General features: G+C 59.7%; 1 non-coding gene and 1 pseudogene across 1 annotated transcript in view; both read right to left on the minus strand.

The window, feature by feature from the left end:
• Positions 1 to 731: 731 nt before the first annotated feature.
• LOC138850280 (adenomatous polyposis coli protein 2 pseudogene) lies at positions 732 to 4,209 on the minus strand (annotated as a pseudogene).
• Positions 4,210 to 10,553: 6,344 nt separating this feature from the next.
• The window catches only part of LOC103345903 (uncharacterized), a 47,909-nt gene continuing 32,939 nt past the window's right edge, over positions 10,554 to 25,523 (minus strand). The window contains exons 4-10 of the transcript XR_011390281.1: positions 20,227 to 21,065; positions 18,974 to 19,269; positions 18,067 to 18,267; positions 17,064 to 17,213; positions 15,525 to 15,787; positions 14,643 to 14,851; positions 10,554 to 13,438 (exon numbers count right to left, since the gene is read on the minus strand). This is a non-coding gene — a transcript (uncharacterized protein). The remainder of the gene's footprint in view (positions 13,439 to 14,642; positions 14,852 to 15,524; positions 15,788 to 17,063; positions 17,214 to 18,066; positions 18,268 to 18,973; positions 19,270 to 20,226; positions 21,066 to 25,523) is intronic.

Below are 25,523 nucleotides of genomic sequence, written 5' to 3' on the forward strand. Positions count from 1 at the left end.
GAGAATATTTGGTCCAATGCAAATGCTCCCACATTTATTACAGGACTTTAGGCCCCAGGTCTAACCCAGTCCTGGAGGTCACAGGAAAGCAACAGAAAAAGCACACTATGTTGCATTTTCAAAGCACCCGGCCCTAGCAAACTCCATGAAATTCAGGGAAGCTGAGCTTCCCTGTGGGGCACTTGGGGTCACTCCTCCAACTTCTGAGAGGGCTCTCTGGACAGCAGCAGCTGACATGAGCCAGCAGAGGTGGCTCCCAAATGGCGGGTTTGCACCCTGAACCTCACAGGGACGTCTGCACCCTGCACATCGGGTCCCCAGGAAATGCCCTGAGAACATGTAGCAGACTCTTTTTTAGAGAACTTTGATTCTTTTTTTAATTTTATTTATTTATTATAATTTTTTTTGACAGGCAGAGTGGACAGTGAAGGAGTGAGAGAGACAGAGAGAAAGGTCTTCCTTTGCCGTTGGTTCACCCTCCAATGGCTGCCACAGCTGGCGAGCTGTGGCCGGTGCACTGCGCTGATCTGATGTCAGGAGCCAGGTGCTTATCCTGGTCTCCCATGGGGTGCAGGGCCCAAGGACTTGGGCCATCCTCCACTGCACTCCTTGGCCACAGCAGAGAGCTGTCCTGGAAGAGGGGCAACCAGGACAGAATCTGGCACCCCGACCGGGACTAGAACCTGGTGTGCTGGTGCCGCAAGGCAGAGGATTAGCCTAGTGAGCTGCGGCGCCGGCTGAAATATAAAATTTTTAAAAAATTAGTGAAAAATCTCTTTGTGTACCTCATTGTCACCCCCAATGGAATCAGCATTACTTTTCTGATTTTATTAATACACATCTAAATATACATTTCAGGGGATTCATTTATAGAAATCAAGCCACAATATTTGGCTTAGTTATTTAACAATAAGGAAACAAAGCTATTGCTATTGTCTGTGTGTGTGTGTGTGTCCAAACTCATGTTGAAAATTAGTCCTCCAGAGCAGACCCAGGGACAGGACAGGAGGGAATCGGACTGGGAGGAGGCCTCGCGGGGGGCCACCGCGGCCACCTGGTGCAGCCACGTGACTGTGGAGTTGGTGCCCTCCTGGATGGCGGGCCACTCCATGCTGTCCAGGTCGGTGGCCCGGTCTGATCTGGCTGCCTCCTGGCTGCAGTCCCAGGGTGCCTCTGCCGGCCACTCGTCCTGCCCACAGCCCGGGCCTTGCGGCGGTGAGGACCAGAGGCCAGAGACCAGCGCCTGGGCATGGCTGAGCCTATGCAGTGGTGCAGGAGCACCTCCTCAGAGCGCGGGCTGGGGGAGCTGTTGTGTTCACCTGCCCGGCGCTGGGCCTGGGGGACCATGGGCTCCCGGCCTCCCAGGTGGCTGGCCGGCCACTCATAGGGCTCGGGCTTGCTGAGCGAGCTGGCCGAGAAGCTCATGGAGTAGCAAGGTGGGGTCTCATCGGAGATCACCTGGGGCTGGGCCCAGGGGTGCAGCTTGACCTGAGCGGCTGCCTTGGCTGGGGCCCGGGCCTCCTTCCCAGCCCACTTCAGAACCTGCGGGATGGCAGATGGTCGCCGCGGGGGCAGCCCGGCCGAGGAGGACGCCTCATCAGAGTCCTAAAAGCAGTACCCGGCCTCCTCGGTGGGCGTCCTGAGGCACAGGGACTTCACCCCAAGCCCAGTCCAAATGGGCACTTGGGAGCCAGACCAGGGGCAGCTCCAGCCCGCCCCGGCTCCTGCCTGTGCTCTGGGCCTGCTCTGGGCTCCAGCTGGTGCCCCCCGGCCTTGAGCCGGTGCCCTGAAACCTGGCTGGAGGGGGCCGCGAGGCTGGGGGGCTCCTGCCTGTCCAGGCGGCCTCGGGGTTGCTCCCTGGGTGGCCCTTGCAGGGTCTTGTCGCTGAGGGACACGGCGCTGGAGAAGCTGACCAGTGTGCCCTCAACCAGGTCGGTGCACAAGTCGTCCTCCCGGGCACCAGCTTGTAGACAGGGACGGGCAGTGCCCGGCGGCCGGGCACCAGCGCCAAGGCCACTTTGCGGAGTCACGCGGGCACTGCGGCCCCTAGGCACTCGCGCAGCAGCTCCAGCTCCTGGTCCGCGGCCACGTGGTTGCAGGAGTCCGCGGGCGCCGGCCCCTCCTGGCATCCTGCGACTTCTCCCCAGCGGCGCCCGCCGCCACCTCCACCCCTGCCAGTGCCGGCCGCAGCAGCCGCAGCTCCATGTCCTGCTGCACGGAGTGCTCCTGCAGGGGGAGCGCACTGAGGCTGGAGGCGCAGAATTTCTCGTCCAGCTTCTCCACGGTGAAGCCGTCTGGGCGGCATGGTCTGCCCGGGTCTGTGGGGCAGCTCACTGGGGCTCATCATGCTGCTGCCCAGCCCATTGCAGGGGTCACTGGGGATGGAGCTGGCGATGGACAGGCTCTGGAAGCTGCCCAGGGAGCTCACCGAGCTGCAGCGGCTCAGGAGCAGTGGTATCTACCGCACACAATTCTCAGAAGAGCTGGATGGCATGGCATCCTCCATGCCCAGGCCCCGGCCGCGGCCCCGCTGTGGAGCCAGGATGGCCGTGGGCCGGGAGGAGGGCCTGCGCCATGCCCCGGCCAGCTCCGCCTCTTCGGGGCCGGCCTCTTCCAGGCCCTGGAGAAAGGAGTCGCTGTCCAGGTCTCCGGCCTAGCAGGGGCCCGGGCATCTGGTGGAGGACAGCTAGGACAGCAAGCTGCAGCGGGACAGTGAGAGGGGCCCCTCCTGTGCTACCAGCCTCTGGGGGCAGCCGGCCAGCCCCCAGCTTCTCGGGCACCTGGCTCAGGCCCTCCGCTGGCAGCCAGGCCTGCTTTCAGGCCGCGGGGGGTGTGCCTTGGGGCCACCTGGGGCCCCCACGCCTGCCCTACCCTTGACCTCCAGCAGCAGCACGTGCTGATAGGTGGGCGACAGCTTGATGGTACACACGCGGGCGTGGGCGCTGGCGGCGTCCCGGGTGGGCCCCGCGGCCTGGCTGCCCCCCGGGTCGAGGTCGAGCCAAGCTGGCTGCGGCTGCCCACCCAGGAGCTCCTCGCAGTGCTCGGCCAGCGGGCAGGGTGGCATGTGCTCCCGCGGGCAGTAGCTGGTGCTACCGCTGTTAAAGCTATTGTTGGACAGGCTGGCGTGGGCTGCCTTGAGCTGGAGCAGGGTGTGCGCCAGGCCCCCTACCTCTGGCCGGCCACCCTCAGGGCCGTGGCAGAAAGAGCAGGACTGCGCCTGACCCTCCCTCGGCGCCTCCTGCCCGGGGTCCCCGGAGCTGAGGCTGAAGCTGTCGGTCGACAAGGTGTGCAAGGCCGAGATGTCCTCCACCAGATGATCGATCCACGCCACCGCCAGCGCCAGCTTGGCCTTGGCCTTGGCCTTGGCCACCGCCGGCCTCCTTCTCAGGCGCCAGGCCGCGGCGGACTGGCTGGGTGCGGGCCAGCGCCTGGCCCTGCAGGAAGGGGCTGCCCAGGAAGAAGAACAGCAAGGCCGGGCTGGCGGGCTTGGGGTGGCGGCGGTGCGGCGTCATCATCCAAGCCGCCCAAGTCAGAGGCATAGTCCCTCGGCAGCCAGTCCAGGTGCTGCAGGGGCGTCAGCGGCCTCTTGGCGGCGGCCTCGGCGGCCTTGGGCAGGGCCTGCATCTCCAGGAGGCTGAGCGCCTGCGCCAGGTGGCAGGCGTCGATCTCTGCCTCCAGCGCCCCTGCTTGCCCACGTAGAAGCTGGGCACGCAGGTGCCGGGGGACACGGCCTTGGCAGCGCTTGGTGCTTGGCAGGCCGGTGGGCCAGCAGGTTGCGCAGGGAGGCGGCGCTGCCCACGGCGATCATCTTGTGCCTGGAGTGCACCAGGTTGCGCAGCGTGCCCACGGCGCCCAGGTCCCACAGCAGCTCCTGGTCCTGTGCGCTGCGGGCACACAGGTTCCAGAACATGCCGCACGCGTTGCTCACAATGGTCAGGCTGTGCAAGGTCAGGTGCTGCAGCAGCGTCTGCAGGCCTTTGTGGTCCCAGAGCACTTGCCTGGATGGGTGGAGGGTGGGAGCGGGGTTGGGTGTGGCCGAAACAGACGGCCCCGCCCCACCCTCTGGGATAGGGAGGCCAGTGCAGAGGGCCCAGCCCCACACTCCTGGGATTGGGCGGCCAGAGCCGAAGACCATGCCATGCCCCCTGGGGATTGGGTGGCAGTTGTGGGCATTTGAGGGCGTGGACCAGCAGGTGGGAGGGGTGGTGTTGTGTCTATGTTTCTCAAATAAATTTTAAATTAAAAAAAAAAAAGGCCAGCGCCGCTGCTCACTAGGCCAATCCTTTGCCTGAGGCGCCGGCATCCCGAGTTCTAGTCCCGTTTGGGGCGCCAGTTCTGTCCTAGTGGCTCCTCTTCCAGTCCAGCTCTCTGCTGTTGCCCAGGAGGGCAGTGGAGGATGGCCCCAGTGCTTGGGCCCTGCATCTGCATGGGAGACCAGGAGGAAGCACCTGGCTCCTGGCTTTGGATTGACGCAGTGCGCTGGCAACAGCAGCCATTTTGGGGGTGAGCCAACGGAAAGAAGACCTTTCTCTCTGTCTCTCTCTCTCACTGTCTAACTCTGTCTGTCTAAAAAATAAAAAGAAAAAAAAAAGAAAATTAGTCCTCAATGTTACATGGTATTTGAGGTGAGGGTCTTTGGGAGGTCATTAGGATTAGATGAGGTATGGGAGTGGGGTTCCTGGGTTTGCATTAGTGTCTTTATAAGAAAAGAAGGAGAGACCCAAGCTCATACACTTTCTCTGTCTCAACATGAGCTGCCCTGCACAACTGCAGGACTCTGCAGAGAGTTCCTTTCCAACCAGAAAGCTCCCATCAGATGCAGCCCCCAACTCTGGGCTTCCTTGTCTCCAAGAAATGGATTTCTTTTCTTAATAAATTATCCAGTCTGTGGTATTGGGTTACAGTAACAGAAAACAGACGAAGACAGCCACCAGTTTCCTTAAAGGCTCAAAAGAACACCAGGGAGGACAGTTTTCCCCATTGTCCAAAGATGACTTAGAACAATAATTCTGACTGAATTCTTCTCCCCTCTGCAGACTCATCTTCCTCGTGATGCTGGACACACTGGTGACCTGGGATGCTAGAGATGGTCACCCCGGAGAGGCTGCTCATACTGGGCATGGTGACAAGGGTCATACTGTGACACTGGTCTCACTGCTCATGCCAGGGATGGTGACACTGGGGATCCAGAATCATTCCGGGGACACTGGTCATGAGGGGCTACCGCTCACACTGATGATGATACTGATAACACTTGGGATTTGCTTTGAGTCAGAAATTTTTTGTAGTTTAGTCATCCAATTCTGTGTTTTTCAGAAATGCATGTATTTTACCCTGATGTGAATACAGACCATTTTACTGGGCCGTCTTTTGGTGCCGCATTCAACATCAAGTTCCTTGGCAGAAGAAAGAATGTGGTTAATTTACAGGGCTACCTCTGGATGATAGAGACTCCAACTGTCAAGAGCATTTTAATTGCTAGTTTTGAGTCTCTAATGTCTTCAGATGTTGATGTATTTGCTCATTCTGTGCCTCTCTGACTTATGGACCACTTAGCTCTTTGCTCTCTACTAATTGATGATTGCAATGAAGCACTTGATCATGTTCATTACTACAAGTACTCAACAAGCTCATTGGTAGACTCACAAAAAAAGGAGAGTTTTTTTTCAAAAAAGTGAATATTCAAATCAAACTAGATTTTTCCTAATAATTTCTGAAGTGCATTTAAAACACATACCTCACAATTTCAGATTCATATATAAACATTTTCTAAAATATTTGTTTATTTTAATTTTATTTGAGAGAGAGAGATGAATATATAGAGAGAAGCAGAGTGCTGCTGGTTCACTCCCCAAATGTTCATGACAACCAGGGCTGGGTCAGGCTGAAGTCAGGAGTTTAGAACTCAATCCAAGTTCCCCACATGGGTGGCAGGGGCCTAAGTACTATAGCCATCACCTGATGCCTCCCAGCATGCACCTTATCAGGAAGCTGGATTGGAAGCAAAGGATCCAGGACCCGAATCAGGCATTCCTATATTGGATGCCTGTGTCCCAAGTGGCATCCCAGCTGTTGTGTCATTTAACCTCACCTTTCCCCAGTAAATGAGTTCTTTGGGGACAGGTAGTTGCATTAGAGCTCATTCTTTCAAAACATCTACATACTGAATAATTATTTACTGATTAATCACAAACCTAGTGTGTTCTTACATTCTCTCTAACCATTCTGCTTCACTCTCTTATTACTATCTCAGATAACCAATAGATTTCCATCAATAGTAGCTACTTGAATGAAGGGACAAAGACTCACATCTGCAGGGCTGGCACTGTGGCACAGCAGGTTAATCCTCAATGCTGGCATCCCATATTGGAGCCCTGGTTCAAGTTCTCACTGCTACACTTCTGCTCTACTTCCCTGCCACTGGGCCCAGGTAAGCAGCAGCACTGACCCAAGTATTGGGCCCCTGCTACCCATGTGGGAGACCTGGATGAGTTCCTGACTCTTAGCTTTGGCTTCAGGCTGGCCCAGCCCTGGCCACTGCAGCCATCTGGGGAGTGAACCATTGGGTGAAAGAGCTCTGTATCTCTATCTCTCCCTCTCTCTTTCTAATTCTGCCTTACAAACAAATAAAATAAGTCTTAAAAAACAGCTTGTACTTGGGAAGTGTGGTTTCAGGAGATTTTTCAGGCTAAAGCAATGTGATGTTAAAATGCATGATGGGTCACAAGAATCTGATGGAGTAATCAGGATATTCAAACTAGAAATAGTCTGACACATTGGTTCCACTATGCAAGGGTGAGAATAAAAATGTTCCGGCAAGCTTAGGAAAGTCTGGTTGTTCTGTAGCTGTGGCAATAAAGATCCGTGTTCATTGTTTAAACCTCTCTAAATGATCAAGGACAATGCAGTTCTATGAATACACATTTGCAAAACTAAATTGTTGGTGTCAACACTCACTTGTGAAAGTCAGCCCATCAGGGCAGACTCACCACCGAACTGTACCTCTGAGCACCAATAGCCAGCAGCACTCTCACTCGTGGAGCCACACTTCATGGTGATGCAAGCTCATTCCCCCTCTGAACATCCTTTAGTCCCTGAGCGCCACGCTGCCCCAAGCAGTCATGGACGATCAGCATTCTGCTATGCTCTGAGGGACTGTATCTGCAAGCAGAGCTTCCTCTTGTAATGCTAAGGCTTAACCACAGCTGTGTCTTTTTATCTCAGACCCTCAACAGTGGTCATTCTGGAGATTCTACTGAGACCATTCGCTGACTCACCATAGACTGCTTGGAACACAGGTGCATTGACTGGGCCCTAAACTCCAGGTGCCCAGTGAATCTGCAGTCAGGTAGAGATACTGCTAATTTGACTTCTGACTAGTTCACTGGGCTCTTGATGCTCAGTGTATTTTACTATCTCAGAGTTTGTGACTGTCCTGGTCCTTATTATGTCACCAAGACAGAACACTTGAGACTAGATAATCATAAAGGGAAGAAGTTGGGGCCGGTGCTGTGGCAGAGCAGGTAAGGCAGCCGCTTGTAGTGCCGGCTTCTCATATGGGCGCCAGTTCAAGTCCTGGCTGCTCCACTTCTGATTCAGCTCTCTACTATGGCCTGGGAAAGCAGCAGAAGATGGCCCAAGTCCTTGGGCCCCTGTACCCACATGGAAGACCTGGAAGAAGCTCCTGGCTCCTGGCTTCAGATCAGCACAGCTGTGGCTATTGTGACCATCTAAGTTGTGAACCAGCGGATTGAAGACCTCTCTCTCTCTCTCTCTCTCTCTCTGCGCCTGTGCCTCTCTGTAACTCTAACTTTCAAGTAAAGAAATAAAGTCTTAAAAAATAAAGGAAAGAAGTTTATTAAGCTCATGGTTCTAGGGACTAGAAGTCTAAGATGCAGTTGTTTATGTATACAAAGTCTTAACGCGATAGGTTTTTGTCTGATGATTGTAAAGGGAGTCATTCTAGAAGGCATAGGTTAGATGGGCATCCAAGCCAGGAAAGCCAAGTCTGAGGGCTAATGAATTGAGGATCACTAGACCAGTGACAAATGTATGTCAAAGCAATTGGTGGAATTTTGTTTTAGAACCATACAGAACTCTTGTATGGGAAATCCTGACTGGTCACTTTGTGAAAGCATGCCACTTAGTTCAGCCTGTTTTCCAGCTCAACGGATTGTTGCATTGGTTGGGGACCCTAAGACACTGTACACAAACCCAAACTGTTGACTAACCAGAGTGACCTGTTGGTTTATCTGTGTGAAAGTCTCTTCTCCTTTAAGAAATAGCTAACTCTTTCCACTTTTCATGACAACTACCACCAGTTTGTTTTACTTACTAAGAAATTTCTGACAAATGAAAATCAAAGTTAACTTATTTTAGAGAATTTCTCAAAAAATAGGAACCAAACCCCAAGAGAGCTGGTTAAGCCACCACCTTTGATGCCAGAATCCACATGAGCCTGTTTGAGTCTTGTGCCTGAAAAAGTAGCAGAGAGTGGCCAAAGTCCTTTGGCCCTGCCACCTACATCGGAGACCCAGATGGCATTCCAGGCTCCAGGCTTCAGTTTGGCTGAGCCCTGGCCATTGCAGCCACTTGGGGAGTGAACCAGCAGATGGAAGATCTCTCCCTCTCTAACTCTGCCTTTCAAATAAATAAATAAATCTTGATATCTCAAAGACTTTGCAAGCTTCCGAACCCTACCCTCCTTGCATTTCTCTATCTTGTGTTATTTCTATTCAGCTTTATCTGACTGACTATGTGAACTAATCTTCCTTTGGGGTTTCTCAGGAAAATGCAATCATCTTGCAAAATTGCCAAGCAAAAAATCAGGGGGATGGGGCAGACGTGTCTGCCAGCTCCTCGGTGCTCATGGTGTGTGGGCAGAGACAGCCACTGTAAGGCGAGGCTGTGTAACTGCAGAGACAATGGTCAGATACAGGACCTAACTCCCGGTGATGTGGATAAAGTGTCTGAGGAAGATCTGTGCAGGAGGCGACACTTGAGTAGCGACCAGATGGAAGATGAATGGGAAGAGCAGTCAGGTGGAGACTGGCTTGTGCAAAGGCCCTGAGGCAGCCCACACGTAGCTGACCTGCCCCCACAACTCGGGCCCATCTTGGCTGCCCCTGAACGGGGGCACAGCTAGTGTAAGGCTGGGATGGGTGTTATTTGAGCAGAGCTTCGAGTAAGGAAAGAGAGCTCCCAGCATTCCCTGTGCAGAAGAGGACTTTTCATGGAGAGTGGGCAGATCCTGGTCCCTGTGCTAATCCAGAGCTCAGACCTCATTTGTTTTTGAAGCTGTCTTGGGTCATTTGTTTGAAAGACAGAGTGACACACACACACACACACACACACACACACACAGAGAGAGAGAGAGAGAGAGAGAGAGTCTTCCATCTACTGGTTCACTCCCCAAGCGGCCCCATCGGACAGGGCTGGGCCAGGCCGAAGCCAGGAGCTTCTTCCGGGTCTCCCATGTGGGTGCAGGGCCCCAGCACTCAGGCTGTCTTCCGCTGCTTTCCCAGCCATCTGCATGGGAAGTGGAGCAGCCGGGACTCGAACTGGTGCCCATGGTGCAAGTGGCAACCCATGCCGGCTCCGGGACAGGGAAGGCATGTTTTAGTCTTTTCTCCTTCTCCTTCTCCCCCTCTCCCTCCTCCTCCCCCTCCCCTTCACTCTCCCCCTGATTCAAGGTTTTATTTATTTGAGAGGTACACTTACAATGAGAGGGAGAGAGTGAGAGATCTTCCATCTGCTGTATGGCCTCTGCATTACAAAATAAAGCCCTAGATATCCTCAAAAAGAAAAAAAAAAAAAGAATCCATGTATGGTCTCAGGAGATGACCTATATTATCACTTCTAAATTGTAGCCTCAATTATTTTGTGATAAAAAATACAAACAGCAGAGAGGTGGTCAGCAGGGAGGTGAGTAGTACAAGGGGCTGTTGTGAAGTCTTGTTCTACGTATCTCCAGCTCTCTCCAGAAAAGACAACCTGAGCAAAGCACCCAAATATCCATTGCCTTCACCAAGTCCAGCCTACATATTGCATGGGCAATTGTACCCATCATTAAGAGCTTCCAGATGACTCACTCTTTAAAAAGTTTTTTATTTATTTTGAAAGTTGGAGTTACAGAGAAAGAAGGAGAAACAGAGATCTTCCATCCATGTGTTCACTACTCAGATGGTTGCAACCACAAAGCCTGGGCCAGGGGAAAGCTGGGGGCTCATCCAGGTCTCCCACCTGAGGGACAGGGCCCAAACACTTGGGCATCTTCTGCTGCTCTTCCCATTATCAGGGAGCTGGACTGAAAGAGAGGCAACCATAAACAAACTGGCACTTAACATGGAACGCCAGCATTGCAGGTGGCAGGCTTACCCACTATGCCACCGTGGGGCCCCAGTACTCACTGTTTACATCTCATGATTAACAAGCACCTGATTCCACTGTGTTTGCAGGAAGGCAAGGGTGGGAATGAAGTAGTCACCAGGGTTTCACTGTGGATAGGATTGTTGGAAATGCTGGAAACAAGAGAAAACCACAAGTCACACACTCAAGGTCAAGCAGAGGAGGGAGGGTAATAATCCAAAGAACGGATTCTAAAGTAGACTGTAAAAAAAAAATAAAAGGATGAGAAATGGAGAGTATACTCATTATAGAGCTATGAGAAGGATTCCGGTATAAGTAAATCTGGGAGAGAAATGACCAAGTATAATCATGGACTTGGAAAAATGTTCTATTTGTGTTGGATGGTGTCTGAAGCTGGCTTTCAAGTATGCTTTGTATCTGAATGTGTGAAAATTATGCAGGAATCTGGTCATGAAGCACCAAGAGGGCCTAACTTTAGGTGTTTCTGTTGTGTTCTGAAAGACGTGAGGGACACCTGTAGGGCTTTACTTTCTTAAGTGGCACTGTTACATTATAGAATGTGCTTAAACAGAAACTAAATGAACAAAACTTTTTTCTTTTTTTTTTTGCATTTCTTCCTTTATTTTAAAAAATCATCTGGGGGCGCGTGAGTGGCCTCCCGTGGTGGCGGTCGTGGGGTGAGTTGGGGGCGGGGGATTGGCTATGTACAGGTGGGCACTGCCCTGGGTCTGGCCACAGCCTTGGCCCCACACCCGGCCCCGGGTCCAAGGCGCTGCCCTGAGCATGTGCTGGGTGGCCATGGCCACGACCATGACCACGGCTACAGCAGTCATGGTCAGCCTCCACCTGGGGGCTCTGGGTGACTGAGAGTGCCCTCCCAGAGGGGCCCCACGCTAGGTGTAGAAGACCTCAGGGCTCGGGGGGCTGAGGCCCACTTGCCCACCCCATGCAGGATCCCTGTGGCCAGCACTGCTAAGTGTAAAAGATGATCTTGGGGCCCGGGGGGTTGGGGGCCCCGTGCTAGGTGCAGACGACCTCGGGACCCAGGGGGCTCTGGGGACCAAGGCTGCCTCCCCCCCTCTGCAGGACCCGCTAGGTGTAGAAGATGACCTCGGGGATCTGGCCGTCCTCCACCGAGGTGCCGCAAAACTAAGTTTTGTATCTGCAAATTCACAGGAGTTTTTTTCAGTCTGGAGGTTGGGGTTCAAGGCCAAGGCTCCAGTGGACTCTGAGGAAGGTGCAGCTATGTCCTCTCCCCTGTGAGTCCCACCCCCTGGGGGGTGAGGGCCTCAACCTGACACTCCGTGGTAGACCAGTGCCTCCCCTGTCAGATGAGCCAAGGGTACTGTTGCCCCCTGGGGTGGGAGGGGCCGGGCAGGTTCAGTGTCTGCACCCCAGCAGCCAAGCTCTGATGGCCTCCCAGGGATGGACAGGGCAGGGCACCGGGGTGGGGAGGACAAGGGCAGAGGCACAGCTGCCCAGCCCCTTGGCACCTGCCCTCACCTCACTGCCTGGGCACTGACCAGAACCTGGCCCATCCCTGGCTCCTCGCACAGTTAGGCCATCTTTGTGGAGCCCACGAACACACGGTGGACACAGAAGGAGGACAGTGGACACTGGAGGAAAAACTTGGTGAAGATGGTGCCCCAGGAAACTTCACCAAGGCCTCCTGGGAGCTTCTGAGTGGGGAGGCAGAGAGGAGAGAGGCAGTGGAGCTCCCTCCCCCCACGGTTCCCTCATCCTCACGGTGGGAGGCACTGTCCCTGTAGCCCCTGTCCCTGTGGTCAGAACCCTCCCCCCGGGAGGGCCCACAGGGGATGAGGGTGGGGCTGCTGACCCCCAGGGCCACTTCTGCTGCTTGGGGTGGGACAGGTGCCTACCAGGAGGTGAGGAGTGGGGGCGCTGTGGCTCAAAGAAGGAGCAGGCAAGAGACTGGGGCAGGCGGCCCGGGAGGGGGTTTGGGGTCCGGTCTGCCAGCACCTCTTCATGCTGCAGCATAGGCAGAGACAGGGCACTGCTGGGCTCCCCCACCTGCCTGGGAGGGGTCTCCGTGCTCCTCGGCAGGAAGCAAGAGCCTGCCTGGACGGTTAGTCCCCTGCTGTCTGCAGCTCCAGGGAAGCACCAAGCAGGGTCCACTCAGGATTTTCAGGCTCACTGGGCCCCCCACGGCCCGAGACGGGGAGCAGCCCCGTGAGTGACTTCCAGGAAAGCACTCAGCAGCAGCCCTGAGACTCAGGCCAGGGCCAAGGTGGGAGGCAGCTTTGGGCCCAAAGAGGGGCTTCCAGGCACAGCGTGAGGGCGTGGCCTCGTCCTGTGCAGCCAGGGGAAGACCTGGGCTGCTGCTTCAGCCTCCCAGCTCTAGGTGTGCACCAGGGTCCCCAGCCTTGGGACGACCCTCCCAGGAAGCTGCCCTTTACTCCCGGGGTCTAAAAGAGGGAGGCTGGTCATCCCACTGGGACCCACCCTGGCGCCTGGCTCCTCCTGATCTGGGGTGCCGCGGGTGATACCCTGAGGGTGAAGATGACGGCCTCCTGTTGCTGGGCCAGTGCAGCCAGCAGCCCGAGTCCACCCCTCTCTGGGCTCTGGCCTTCAGCCGCTCCAGGCTGCGGTGGCCGGGGTCCACCAGGAGGCCACTCTGGGCTGGTGTCCAGGCCTCCACGTGGCGCTGCTGCTCCAGGCAGCACTGCCCCTGGTGCAGGAACAGGCGGATGGTGGGGATCTGGCCCGGCTGCCCCCACAGGCTGCTCTGGGCAGGGGCAGGTGCCAGCGTGAGGGCCTGGATGAAGGCCGCTGCAGCCCCCACCTCGTCCCCCAGGCTCAGCAGCAGTCGGCCCCGGGAGCAGAGGTCCTCCGCCGGCCGCGGGAGGTCCCCATCGCCTGCACCCTCCTGGAGCAGTTGGTCCAGGTCCCTGAGGGCTCGGTCACATTCCTGCAGCTGGGCCAGGCAGGTGGCACGCAGGCGCAGGTGGCAGGCGCCCCCACCACCGGCCGGCATGGCCAGAGAGCAGAAGCCCAGCGCCTGCCGCGGCCGCCCTGTGTCCAGGAGGGCACTGGCTTCCCGGGCAGCGGCCTGCACAGAAGAGGAAGGGAGGGAGGGAGCCTGGGTAGGTCCAGCCTGCGCCCAGCGCCGCCCACCTCTGGGGCCCCCTCCCCGGGCTCCCTGCGTCCCAGCTGGCTCTGCAGCCCCTCCCGCTGGCCCTGCACAGGCTGTCCCCACCCCAGGACAGCGGCCCACCGGCCTCCGCGACCCAAAGCCGGGAAGGCAGCGAACCAACCGAGGGACAAGCAGGCTGCTGACCAGGCCTCGGCGCTTCCACCACTCCCGGCCCCACCGCACCCTCCGGACGGCAGGGCCAGCGGGGAGTGCCCAGCTCCGGCCATGCCGCCAGCGCCTTCCTTTCCCCGGGCCAAGCTGAAGCCCCCTCGGTCACCCTCCTGGTCTCATGAACCCCCGGGAGAGGCTGTACAGAGACCCCGCCCCAGACTGCGTCCCGGCCCGGAGGGCGCGCTCAGGCCCCACACAGCTGGGCTGGGTGGGCAGCGGAGGAGCGTGCAGATGGATTGGGGTGACCGGCCGCCAGCCACCGGAAGTGGGGAACGGCTACTTCCGGTTCTGCTCGCGTCGCTCAGCATCCTCTTGGACTCCCCAGAGGCAAGCCCGCAGCTTCTCAGAGACGCTGCTTTAGCCCCGCCTCCGAGCTCCGAGGCCCCGCCCAACCCTGCCTCGGATCCCAGAGGCCCCGCCCAGTTCCTCCAAGAGCCAAGGGATCCCTGCCCAGGTGCTTATCAAAATTCTGAGACCCCGCCTCCAAGCCCAGAGGCCCCCCCCAGCATGCCCCTTAAGTCGTGAGGCCCCGCCCAGCGCCCCCCCGTGAGCTCAGTACCCCTCCAGCCCCTTCTCCAGCCCCAGAGGCCCCGCCCAGCCCCGCCTCTAGCGCCAGAGACCCCGCCCGGCCCCACATCAGAGCCTCGACCCCCGGGCGTGCCCCCGGATCCGGGCTCCGGTACCCAGTCCACCATCGGGCGCTGTTGGTTGAGGCCGCGGGAGCCCCCGACACACGCAGGCCCGGGAGAAGCTGTGGCGCCGCCCTGCACGAGGCGGGCTTGGTGCAGGGCGGGCTCCGAGGGGTCTCCCTCCGCCCCCGGGAGGCTTATGCCCCCTGCGAGCGAGCCCAGAGGCCCTTGGCTGTCGCGGTCATCGGCCGGAGACCCGGGTCCGGCCGGTGATGCTGCTCGCGCCCGCCGCACACGCCATGCGCACCCCGCGGGCGCACCTGGGTGAGGCTTTGCCGCTGGGAGGCCTCCAGCAGCCGCAGTAGGAAGCCCAGGTCCCCGGCGTCAGGCTCGGCCAGGCCCTGCAGGTCCCGGGCCGCGGCCCGCATGTCTCCCTGCTTCAGCAGGAATAGGCCCCGCCCAGGCCGCCGCAGACACCTGAGCGGCGCGCAGGGCCCCTGCAGATGGACACCGGCTGCCTCTTAGCTGCCTGTGGGGGTGGGAGGCGGTGGGTGGGCGTGGGCGAGGGGCTGGGGGCAGAGGCACACAGATTCACCTGCTGACACAGCCCCTGCCTCTCCCCCATGATCACAGCAAGGGGTCGTCCCCCCACCAGCCCCAGCAGAACCGGAAGTGGGGACCCTGCTCTCAGGAAGTTGCTGGCACAGCACAGGTCCCTGGCGTCCGGCTCCGCCAGGCCCTGCAGGTCCCGGGCCGCGGCCCGCACATCTCCCTGCTTCAGCCGGCCCAGGCCTCCCTCCGGCCGTCGCGGACACCCGAGCAGGGCGCAGGGCCCCTGCAGACGGGCACAGGCTGCCTGGTAGCTGCCTGTAGGGGTGGGGGGCGCTGGGTGGGCGTGGGCGAGGGGCTGCGGGCAGAGGAACTAGGATTCACCTGCTGACACAGCCCCTGCCTCTCCTCCATGGACACCGCAAGGGGTCGTCCCCCAACCAGCCTCAGCAGAACCGGAAGTGGGGACCCTGCTCTCAGGAAGCTGCTGGCACAGCACCACGGTGATGTGGGGCAAGGCCACCCGGGCAGAACCGGGCCTCCGCGGGGCACAGAGGGGGGTCAGTGGTCATGGCTGGGGTTTCAGAAGTCACTGCCGTCCAGGGTCGCTTTCCCTGCGGATCAGGTCAAAGGGCGGCGCAGGCCCGGCATACCCAGCGCCATGAGGGCATCGGCCAGCAGCAGGTGCCCACTGGGCTGTGCGCAGTCCATCTGGACCAGTGCCTCCCCAGTGGCCAGAAGGTCCTGGGCGACGTCCTCCTGGAGGGGCCCCTCAGCAGGGCCCAGCAGTGAGCGTGCAGGCCCTGTGCAAGGAGGCTCTGGAGGTCGCGCCTCAGAGAGCGGAGCTCAGGGACCACAGCGGCTGGGTCCAGCTTCAGGGCAAAGAGGATGTCGGCCACATGAGCTTTTTTTTGGTCTTTGTGACATTTCCCACCGGCTTTCTGAAGGGGGCGCCTGCTTGGCTCTGGGGTCAGGGTCTCTCCCTCCTCTGCAGGTCTCTCTAAACGTTGGTGCTTTGCGGGGAAATCTGCCAGGCACAGAGCCTTTCCTGCTCGGGGGTCTCTGACGCCCCAGATGGGGCCCTGGTCCATCGCTGGTCCATCTCTCTATGGCTTCCTCCTGGCGGGTCTCATGTTCCGAGGAGGGGACTCACTGCATCCAATCTCCCAGGCCGCTGGGGTGGGATTCGCTCCTCCTGCAGGTCAGTCCCGGCACCCACCCCTCATCTCTCAGCACTGGCCTTCTTTCCGGCTGTCACTGTGACAGTGTCCTCTGGGCTCCGAGTTCCGTTCCAGCTCCCAAAGCTCAGGGTCCACAGCCGTGGTTCCCTGGGTGCTGCCCCTGATTGCTGTGTCTTCCCTGTGTCCCCAGGGTCTCCTCTCTGCTCTGTGGCCGCCCAGTACCCATCTCCTTTCACAGAGGGGAAACCGGCGTGGAGAGGACAAGTGACTCGGCTGAGTCCACTTGTTGGACCCGGCCCCCTCCCACTTGTGCAACGGGGTGGGTATCCAGGGGAGTGGGCCTGGGTGAGAACATAGATCCCCATGAGTCAGGGCGTGTGTGGCACAGTGGCAGACACAGAAACCTCATAAAGAAACCAACGAACCCGAAAGCCCTCTGTGCACACAGGCCTAGCTGGTGTGAGGGGGTCTCTCACCTGACGGCCTGAACCACAGCCCCTTATGTTGAATGGCAGCTGTTTCTGCAGAGGTACAGAAACTCACAGCAAAAGCAGGCAAATCAAGTCCTGACCCGGCTGTGCCCCAGCAGACATGACTAATCGGTGCCAGCACTTACTCCCGTGGCTCATGTCCCTGAGCCCCTCTCAACACACTGTCCTGGCAGCCTCCACCAGACAGCTAAAAGGAGAAAAGGAGCCCCCTGGCCCACACCCCGTGATGGGATGGAGTAGGGGGTGGCTCCCTGGGGGATCCCTTTTGGCTGGAGAAGACCCCGGTGCCCTGAGAGTTTGCACAGATGACCAGCGCAGGCTGAGGCTGCGGGCAAGGAAGGGCAGTGTCCCTGACCTGGGTGCCTGGTGTTGCAGGTGGGACTAATGCTGGGGTTCTGGTGGGTACCCCGCTGCTGGGCATGGCTGGGCACTCTCCCCATCCTCAGCATGGCTCTGGGTCTTCTCCCTCCCTGCTTGCCCAGCCCCAGGTGGGGACGGGGGTCCAGTACCTGCTGCTGGCCCAGGACCAGGTGCACGAGCGCCTGCCCACACAGAGCCTGCACATTCCCCAGCTTGGCCCGCAGCACAGAGTTGAACATGGCGATTTTCTTCTGGCCCAGAAGCCCATAGCAGCAGGCTTGGGCAAGCAGGGACTCACTGGCCTGGCTCCCTGCGGGAGGCGGCAGTCAGGACATGGCTGTGGCTCCTCCTGGTGCCCAACCCAGCAGGGCAGAGGGTGCTGACTCCAGGCACCAAAACACAGGGACAGTCAGGGCTGGCCTGGGCGCTGGCCACAGGATGGCCCCCAGAGGAGTGATGGACAGCCTGGGGGGGCTCTGAGAGGAGGGGCGCTGCAGCTGCTTCTGGGGGAGAAGGGAAAGGCAGACAACAGGAAGGGGTAGGGGGGGAGGCAGCCAGGGAGGAGCCCTCTGGCATGTGTGCAGCGGTGGACATGGCCGGCAAAGTGCCCGGCTCGTGGGTGCCGACCAGCTGTGTCCCTTCCCCACCAGTGCCGCCGGGAAGGACTCACTCAGTCCCCCCTCCCACCTCTGCAGGGGTCTCTGTCAGGCCAGGGGGTGCTAGCAAGGCCCACCAGGGACCACTGGCAGACAGGCCCCAGGACAGGTCCCACCCCCCAGGGCTGTGCCCCTGTGCCCGGAGCTCATCCAGGAGGGGAGGCCAGGTGCCCACCATTCGGTCACTGTCCCTAGGTGGACTTGGTTGGGGGTGGGGATTGAGTTGGGAAAGGGGCCTGACTGCCCGCAGGGCCAAGGGGGCTGGGATGGATGACTAGTTGGTGCCCGGCTGCTGTAGACGCGTCTCGGGCGTTGCAAGTTCGCCTGCGTGGCGAGGGCCTGTGTGCAAGGTGCTCCCACCCAAGATGCTCCTGGGGCGTACACACCTAAGACCAGCCCTGTCCTCGGACCTCAGATCCCTGACCTGCAGCTCGGCAAAGACCACCCCCCCATCCCCTCATGCACCTGCCACGGGATGGGCCTCTCGGGCAGGGGGCCGGCCCCTACCTGCAGCAAAGATGGCCAGAGATAGGTGATGGTATCCCTGGTGTGGTCCCTGCTGTTGGCTGTGCCTGGCCGTGCCTGAAGGATGGCCAGGGCCCGAGTGTGGCAGTGGCCCCAGAGTAGCTGCAGGTACTCGGGGCAGAAGACATCCAAGGTGGGCTGGAGGCAGGCAGTGTCCCTGGGCTGGACAAGCCTCTTCACCAGCTGCAGGGGGAGCAGGTCACTGGAGCCCCTCAGGCACGGCTGCCCGGTCCCCCCCATGCTCCTGAGACTCTGGGGGTGCTCCCAACTTGCCCCTGGATTGGAGCCCAGAAAGTGCAGGTGGTGGCCCTGCTATGCCCCCGCGTGGCTGGGGTGGGGGTCTCAGGGTCACCAGGCTCCCACACACAGGTGAACGCCTTGCCTGCCAGAGTGTAGGGAGGGGCTTCCAGATCCTCAAGTTCAGAGCCAGGAACAGAGCAGGAAGGCTCGGGGAGGACAGAACCCCACCTCTTGAGGAGGTCCCCAAGGAGACCCCCTGCCGCCACCTGCTGGCCACTCATGCGCGCTCCAGTGTCTTGGCCAGCAGCTCCTGTTCCAGGACGCAGTTGCCCCCAGGGCTAGGGTGATACTGGGGAGGGCAGGGGTGACAGAGGGGTGGACAGGACCCTTGGCCGGTCCTCCCCAGCCTGAAGTCCCCCCTCCGCACATAAGCTGCTTCCAAGAGCGAGGCCCCTGGAGCGTGCACACAGGTGTGGGTGGGCCTCACTGGGGAGCAGAGGGGTTGCAGGGCCAGGCAGGCAAGGCCCCGAGGGCCAGGATTCTCCCTTGACCTCCGGGGGACACCTGCCCAGGCTGTGTCCTGGACAGCCTGCGAGGCAGAGCACAGAAGACGGGGTCGGAAGTCGGAGCCCCCGCCCAGGCTCCTCACCTGGTGGGCGTCAAAGGTGAAGCTCCTGTGCAGCTGCACCAGCGCCAGCCACACCAGCACCATGGCCGTAGGTGCTCCCTGTGTCAGGGCCACCCGCAGGGCCCTGTGAGCGTCATCCAGGTGGCCCAGGTGGTCCAGGGCATCAGTGGCCAGCAGGCGTGAGGCCATGTCCTCCACGTCCAGCTCCATTAGCAGCGAGGCCAGCTGGTACACACCGCGGGCATCCCTGCAGGAAGGTGCCATGCACCTCTCACCCACGCAGGTGGGGGGGGCGCAGGCCTCCCTGTGCACCTGGCCTGGGCAGCCCTTCCAGTCAGGCCACAAAGACACAGGGCTCCCAGAGGGAACCCTCACAGGCTGCGCCCACCCCAGGGCCCTGGCTGCCCTTCCTGGTGGCCGACCCTGGGCCCCAGCCTCTGGCTCCAGCCTCCTGCCACCCTGTGGGTGGGCATTCTTCAGACAGTAGGCCTGGGGGCGGGCAGAGGTTCAGCAGGAGGGCTGACCCTGAGCAGACTCTGCCTCAGTTCTCCATTCTGCAGAAGCAGGCGCGAGCCATTTAGCCCTGTGGGCTCAGGGGCACGGGTCAGGGGCAGACTGGATGAGGGTGACACTTCCCAGAGAGAACGGAGGGAGTCCCTGGTCCTGAGGGTTTCCCCTCCCCAGGGGATCCAGCAGGCGATGGCAGGACCAGTGTGTGTGCTGATGTCACCGCTGCCCCCTGCCTGCTAAAGCACTTCCCTCACACCTCCCTCCAACTGAGGAGAACGAATGGCAGCAGCTGGAGGTTCACCTGTTGGGTCCTTAAGTCTATCAAATGGGGGGAGGGGCTTCCGAAGTCAGGGGCCATGCAGGGGAGCTGCTCCCTGACCCAGCACCCCCAGGGCTGTCTCCATGGTGAGGGGAGGGGGGATGCCACCTAGAGGCCTTGGAACTAAGAGCAAAACATCTGGGGCTGTCAGGTGGGAGCAGGTGTATGCCTGATACACACCTGGCACAGCCAAGCTCAGCGCTCTGACCGGTATGTGCACAGAGAAAGGACCAGAAGGAAATGGAACTGGGGGTGGGGGGGGGTGACAGGTGCTGTTGTCTCTCGGTGTCTGGCAGAGGGGTGTGTCCAACCCAGAGCCCAAGGTGTCCCCTGTGGCCCGGGAGCTCGCCCAGAACAGGAGGAAACACCGCCGCAGTATTGCAGGGCCAGACAGGAACAGCAGCCCCGGCGCGCGGGCGGTGGTACTCACCCCTCAGGGCGGCGCCTCTGTCAGGCCTGGCAGCCTGGCTTTGGCAGCCCAGCAGGGGCGGGCGCTGCAGCATCTGGCGGCCCTCCTCCCGCAGCATGATCAGCAGCAGCCCACGCTGGTTCCAGGGCACGAAGGCCTTGGCGGCCAACATCGCTTCCTCTGGCAGAAGCCTGCATGCGGTGACATAGTCCAATGTGCCCAGGAAGGCGCTGCCGGTCAGCACCTGCAGCAGCCCGCGGCCACACAGCGCACACGCAGCCGCCAAGGTGCAGGCCCCCTGCTCCACCACCGCCTGGAAGTCCTCCCGGGCGCCCCGCGCGTCCCTGCCATGCAGCGCACAAAGGCCTCTCAGCGCCAGCAGCGGGGCTTGCTCCCTGGCGCGGACCTTGGTGGCATCCCCAGGGCCAGCGGGCCGCAGCAGGCGCTCGCACAGAGCCCAGACGCCGGCCACATCCCCGGCCAGCAGCAGGCACTCGGCCAGGCGGGTGCCCAGCGCAGGCTGGGCCCCGGCTAGTGCCACGCGGAGCAGGATTCAGAGCGCGCAAGTCACCTGTGCCAGCAGCACCTGATCCGTGTCTTTGCGGAGCTCGGGGCAGCTCTGCACGGCCTCCTGGAAGCGGGCGAAGCCCAGGTCCGCGGCCTCCTGGGCCTGGGCCCGGACGCGCTCCTAGTCCCGGACGGACAGCACGGCCTGGAACTGCCAGCGCGCGGTGGAGGGGCTCTCGCGGAAGGCGTCGTGCAGATCCCGCAGCATGTCCTCCGCGAGGCCGTCCAGGAAGAAGGCGGCGGCGGCGCGCTTGACCAGCAGGGTGGCCAGGCGCTCACCTAGGGGATAGATCCGCGTTGGGGACCCCCTGGGAGGTGGCGCCCGAGGCCTCTCGCCCTACCCGGGGGCTTTGGACCCCTTGCGGTACTTTCACTCTGGCGTCCAGCAGTCCAGAACTTGGGGCCGCGAGGACACGGGGGTCTTGAAGCCCCTCAGGGACAGAGCAGGGTGGGAAGCAGACCCCATTACCAGCCTGGGGTGGGCGGCGCTGCCCCCAGCACCGCTGTGTCTGCCTCACCCCAGAGCCCAAGCGGAGCTGGAGCTGGAGCTTCCTCGCCCCCTGGCGGTCACTGAGGGAATTGGAGCACTGGGGTCTCTGCTGGGGGACTGGCCCTGGCTCTGACTGTGCACTGAGGGCCCTTGGGTTTCCTGCCTGCTGGGGGCTACCTGAAGACCCCAGGTGTCCGTGCCTCTCTGGACTGGATCTCGCTATCAGGCCAGAGGGGAGGAGGAGGCAGCGATGCTGCTGCTGAGCCCTGGGCCCTTTCCTGGGTCCCCTCGCCTGTGGCCTCTTCCGCCTGGGCCCAGAAGTGCCAGTGGTCGGCACACATGGGCCTGTGAGGACCCAGTGGGTCATGCCGGGCCTGGTGTGCCACGAACATCCCGCCACGCGTGCGTGCACGTGTGAGGGGGAAGGCAGCGCAGCAGGCCCAGGGCCAGGAGGAGCCCAAGGTTCTGTCTCCCTCAGCCGTACTCCATGGGAAGGGCCCTGAGCACCCAGGAGAGCTCCTGGCCCAGTCCGCTTGTCCGACCCTGTGCCCGGCGTTCCTCCCAGGTCCTGCAGGGTCTCAGCGCTTCCTTCAAACCCAGCAGCCGTGGCAGCAGCGGCAATCCTCTATGCCCAGACCCCATGGCGGGCAGGAGGCCCAGCATGCGCACACATGTGCACCCGGCTGCCGCAGTCCCCGCGTCACGGCAGCCAGAGTCCAGTGTGAGATCAACCCTGAGACCACCACCAGTGCCAAGAGGCCCCGGCCTCGTGCCAGCAGGCGCGAGCCCCTCTTGTTGGTCTCTGCTGCACAGAGCAAGGCCGGCCCCGAGCTGTACAAGTGTTCGCAGATCCCGGGGAGTGGCATCCAAGGAGACCCCGGGGATCTGGGGTGTGGGGAGTTCCTTACCCCTGTCCTTCTGAGAGTTTGGTTACACAGTGTTTCCTGCTGTGGCCCAAGGGTCACAGGTCAGCTTTCCATCGTGCCACACCCATAAATCAACAGGTCCCTGGGGCAGAGCACTGCTGGGACACCAGCTTCACCTCCCACGGCCCTGGCTGCCAAGGGCAAACTTTGTTCCTGCCTGCATGCGGCCACCGTCCAGCGCCCATGCCCTCCGTCCAGCGCCCGTACTCACCATCCAGCACCCATGCTCCCCATCCATCACCTGTGCCCACCCTCCAGTGCCCGTGCCCACCATCTAGTGCTCACGGTCACTGCCGTCCAGGGCACTGCCATCGCTCTGTCCAGGCCCCATGCGTGTCATCTGTGGGACGCGTGGCTGGGCCGAACGGTTCCCCCATTCACAGACGTCAGTCCTTCTCTTGTTAGATTAAAAATGCTGATAATCTGAGGGTCTATAAATGCTGCCCCATTGTTTTAATTTTTATTTTCCCGATTACCAGTAGGTCTCATTTATTAAAATTATTTCTTTTCCAATCTGGTGAGGAGAGAGAAAGTGGATTCTCATTACTTTAATGTGCGTGCGCCTTGTGGCTCGGAGCTGGCTGCTTTCCCGGGTGCTGCTCACCATCTGTGCGCTCTCTCGGGAAGTGCTCTCGCCAGCGCTCACCCTGGACGTCTCCTTACTGGGGCGCAGGGTTCTGCAGACACCTGCCGGGCTCCTCTTTGCCTGGCATGTATTTTGCAAATATTGTTCTGTGTTTTTAGATCGATTACTCTTTGTTTTTACACTTATAGAAAAAAAAGAAGTTTAAGACTTTTAATTCATAAAATACCCAGTTTGCCTTTGTTCTTTGCACTTTTGTAAAGCTCCTCTGGACCCAGAGGTCTCGATGGTTTCTGGAATTTTCTTTCTGGAACTGCGAGGAAGGGCGGGCATTCCGCTGGGGTGCACTGAGGGCCTGGCTTGAATCCTACCCACTCTGCTTCCCTCCCAGCTTCCTGCACAGGGGCCCTGGGGGGCAGCAGGTGATGGCTGGGTTCCTGGCACCCACATGGGAGACCCCGAGGGAGTTCCTGGCTCCTGGCTCCAGCCTGACCCAGCCTGGGCATCGTGTGCTGGGAGGGAACCAGCAGGTGGAAGATCTCTCCCTGTCGCTCTCTGCCTCTCTGCCTTTCGAATACAATGTGGCAAAAGTGAGATGCGGTGCCATGGAGCTGTTCTAGAATCCACCTGGAAGGTCGTCGGCGGGGAGTGCGGCTGGGGGTCGGCAGGCCCACGTCAGTGTGGTACTGTGGGCCCGTTTCTGCGTCTCTGGCCTGCGTTCTTGCTTTTCTGTCCAAGCCCGAGGTCGAAGCCCCATGTCTGTTAGCCACTGGTAGAAGGCTCCCCCCACTTCTGTCTTCACTGCCCCTTGCCCTGTATTCTAACGCAGATCTGTCTAAGGAGGGCGTTGAGCATTCGTCCTTTAGGCAGTCCTTTAGGCTGGGCCAGGCTGAAGCCAGGAGTCAGGAGCTTCCTCCCGGTCTCCCACATGGGTGCAGGGGCCCAAAGACTTGGGCCATCCTCCACTGCTTTCCCAGGCCATAGCAGAGAGCTGGATCGGAAAGTGGAGCAGCCAGATTGGAACCGGCGCTCATGTGGGATGCAGGTTGGTGGCTTCACCCTCTGTGGCACGGTGCCGGCCCCTCTCCATCACCCCTTAATAACAGCCTCTGCTTCTCTTCATAAAGTCTTGTGACCCTGTGGCCTAGGGCAGGTGGACAATATGAGCACTGGTTCGAGTCCCAGCTACTCCACTTCTGATCCTGTTCCCTGTTGATGGCCTGGGTAAAGCAGTGGACAATGGCCCAAGCGCTTGGTCTGCAGCTCCCCTGTGCTTTCTAGGTCCCTGCCCAGCCACTCCCAGTGCCGGGGTGGGGGAGTGGTCACCGCAGCCTCCCTTGTGGTCCTGCCTGGCGTCTCCTGCTCTCTCTTCACCCTACTCTGCTGTCTGGCGAATGAGCCAGAGCGGGTGGTGCCTCATTCTTGAGTGGACCTGGCCAGCTTCGCAACTACCATTGTCCAGGACACCAGCCGGAGCGTTTTTGTAATCCCCTCTTTCCTGGCTGATTAGGTCCTTGTGTGAAGCACTGCAAACCCCTTTTCTGAATCTCTTACAGCCATGAGTCTTCTTCACTGTTAACAATGTAGCGAGTTGCATTCTTTTCTTTTAAAGATTTATTTTATTTATTTGAAGAAGTTACAGAGGAAGGGAGAGACAGAGAGAGAGAGAGAGATCTTTCATCACTGGTTCACTCTCCAGATGGCTGCAACAGCCAGAACTGAGCTGATCCAAAGCCAGGAGCTTGGAGCTTCTTCCAGGTCTCCCACACGGGTGCAGGGGCCTAAGGACTTGCCCATCTTCTACTGCTTTCCCAGGCCATAGCAGAGAGCTGGATGGGAAGTGGAGCAGCCGGGATTAGAACCGGCGCCCATATCTGATGCCAGCACTTCAGGCCGGGGCTTTAACCTGCTGAGCCACAGCGCCGGCCCCGAAATTTGCATTCTTAGGGAAAGGTGACATCCCAAGCCTGACATCACTTTAGCTCAGTTTCCACTGAAGCTTGCGCCAGTCCCTGAGGCTTGGCTGGGGTTACAGTTGGGGTCAGCTCTGTCCTGGCCCCCTCCTCCCAGACACCAGGGTGCCCAGTGGCTTCCAACAGGCACCACCAATGTTCCCTGTGCTCCTGTGGCCACTGGAGCTGAGCCTGGGTCCCAAGGGTGGCTGGGCTGAGCCATAGTCCAAGGTGGCCCCCTTTAGGGCCGGCATCCTGGTGCCGGGGGGTAAAGCCACTGCCTGTAATGCCGCTGTCCAATATGAGCACTGGTTCAAGTCCTGGCTGCTCCACTTCCGATCCTGCTCCCTGTTGATGGCCTGGGTAAAGCAGTGGACAATAGCCCAAGCGCTTGGGCCCCTGCACCCATGTGGGAGACTCGGATGGAGCTCCTGGCTCCAGCCTGGCCCAGCCTGCATCATTACAGCCATTTGGGGAATGAACCAGTGGATGGCAGCAACACTCCAGGTACTCCTCCCCCAGCTGCTCCTCCACCCAGCTGCTCACCCCAGCTCCTCCTCCTCCTCCCTCCCCTGTCTCTCTCGCTGGCTCCTCCTTTGGGGAGCACCATGGGGGTTTGCTTATGGACACTGCAGGGAACACACCCCAGCCTACCATGATTGCTCCTTGTGCCCTTGTTGGCCCTGTACACCTGCGGTGGTTGGAGCAGTAAGGACACCCCCGGGACCGCTAAGCTGGGGCCAAGCCCTCAGTGAGAGGTAGCTGGCCACTGGCCCCTCCAGGCCTCTGGCCCTGTGTCTCCCTCCACCTTTCCC

This window comes from Oryctolagus cuniculus, chromosome 7 (assembly GCF_964237555.1).
Source record: "Oryctolagus cuniculus chromosome 7, mOryCun1.1, whole genome shotgun sequence".
NCBI classification, from domain to species: Eukaryota; Metazoa; Chordata; class Mammalia; order Lagomorpha; family Leporidae; genus Oryctolagus; species Oryctolagus cuniculus.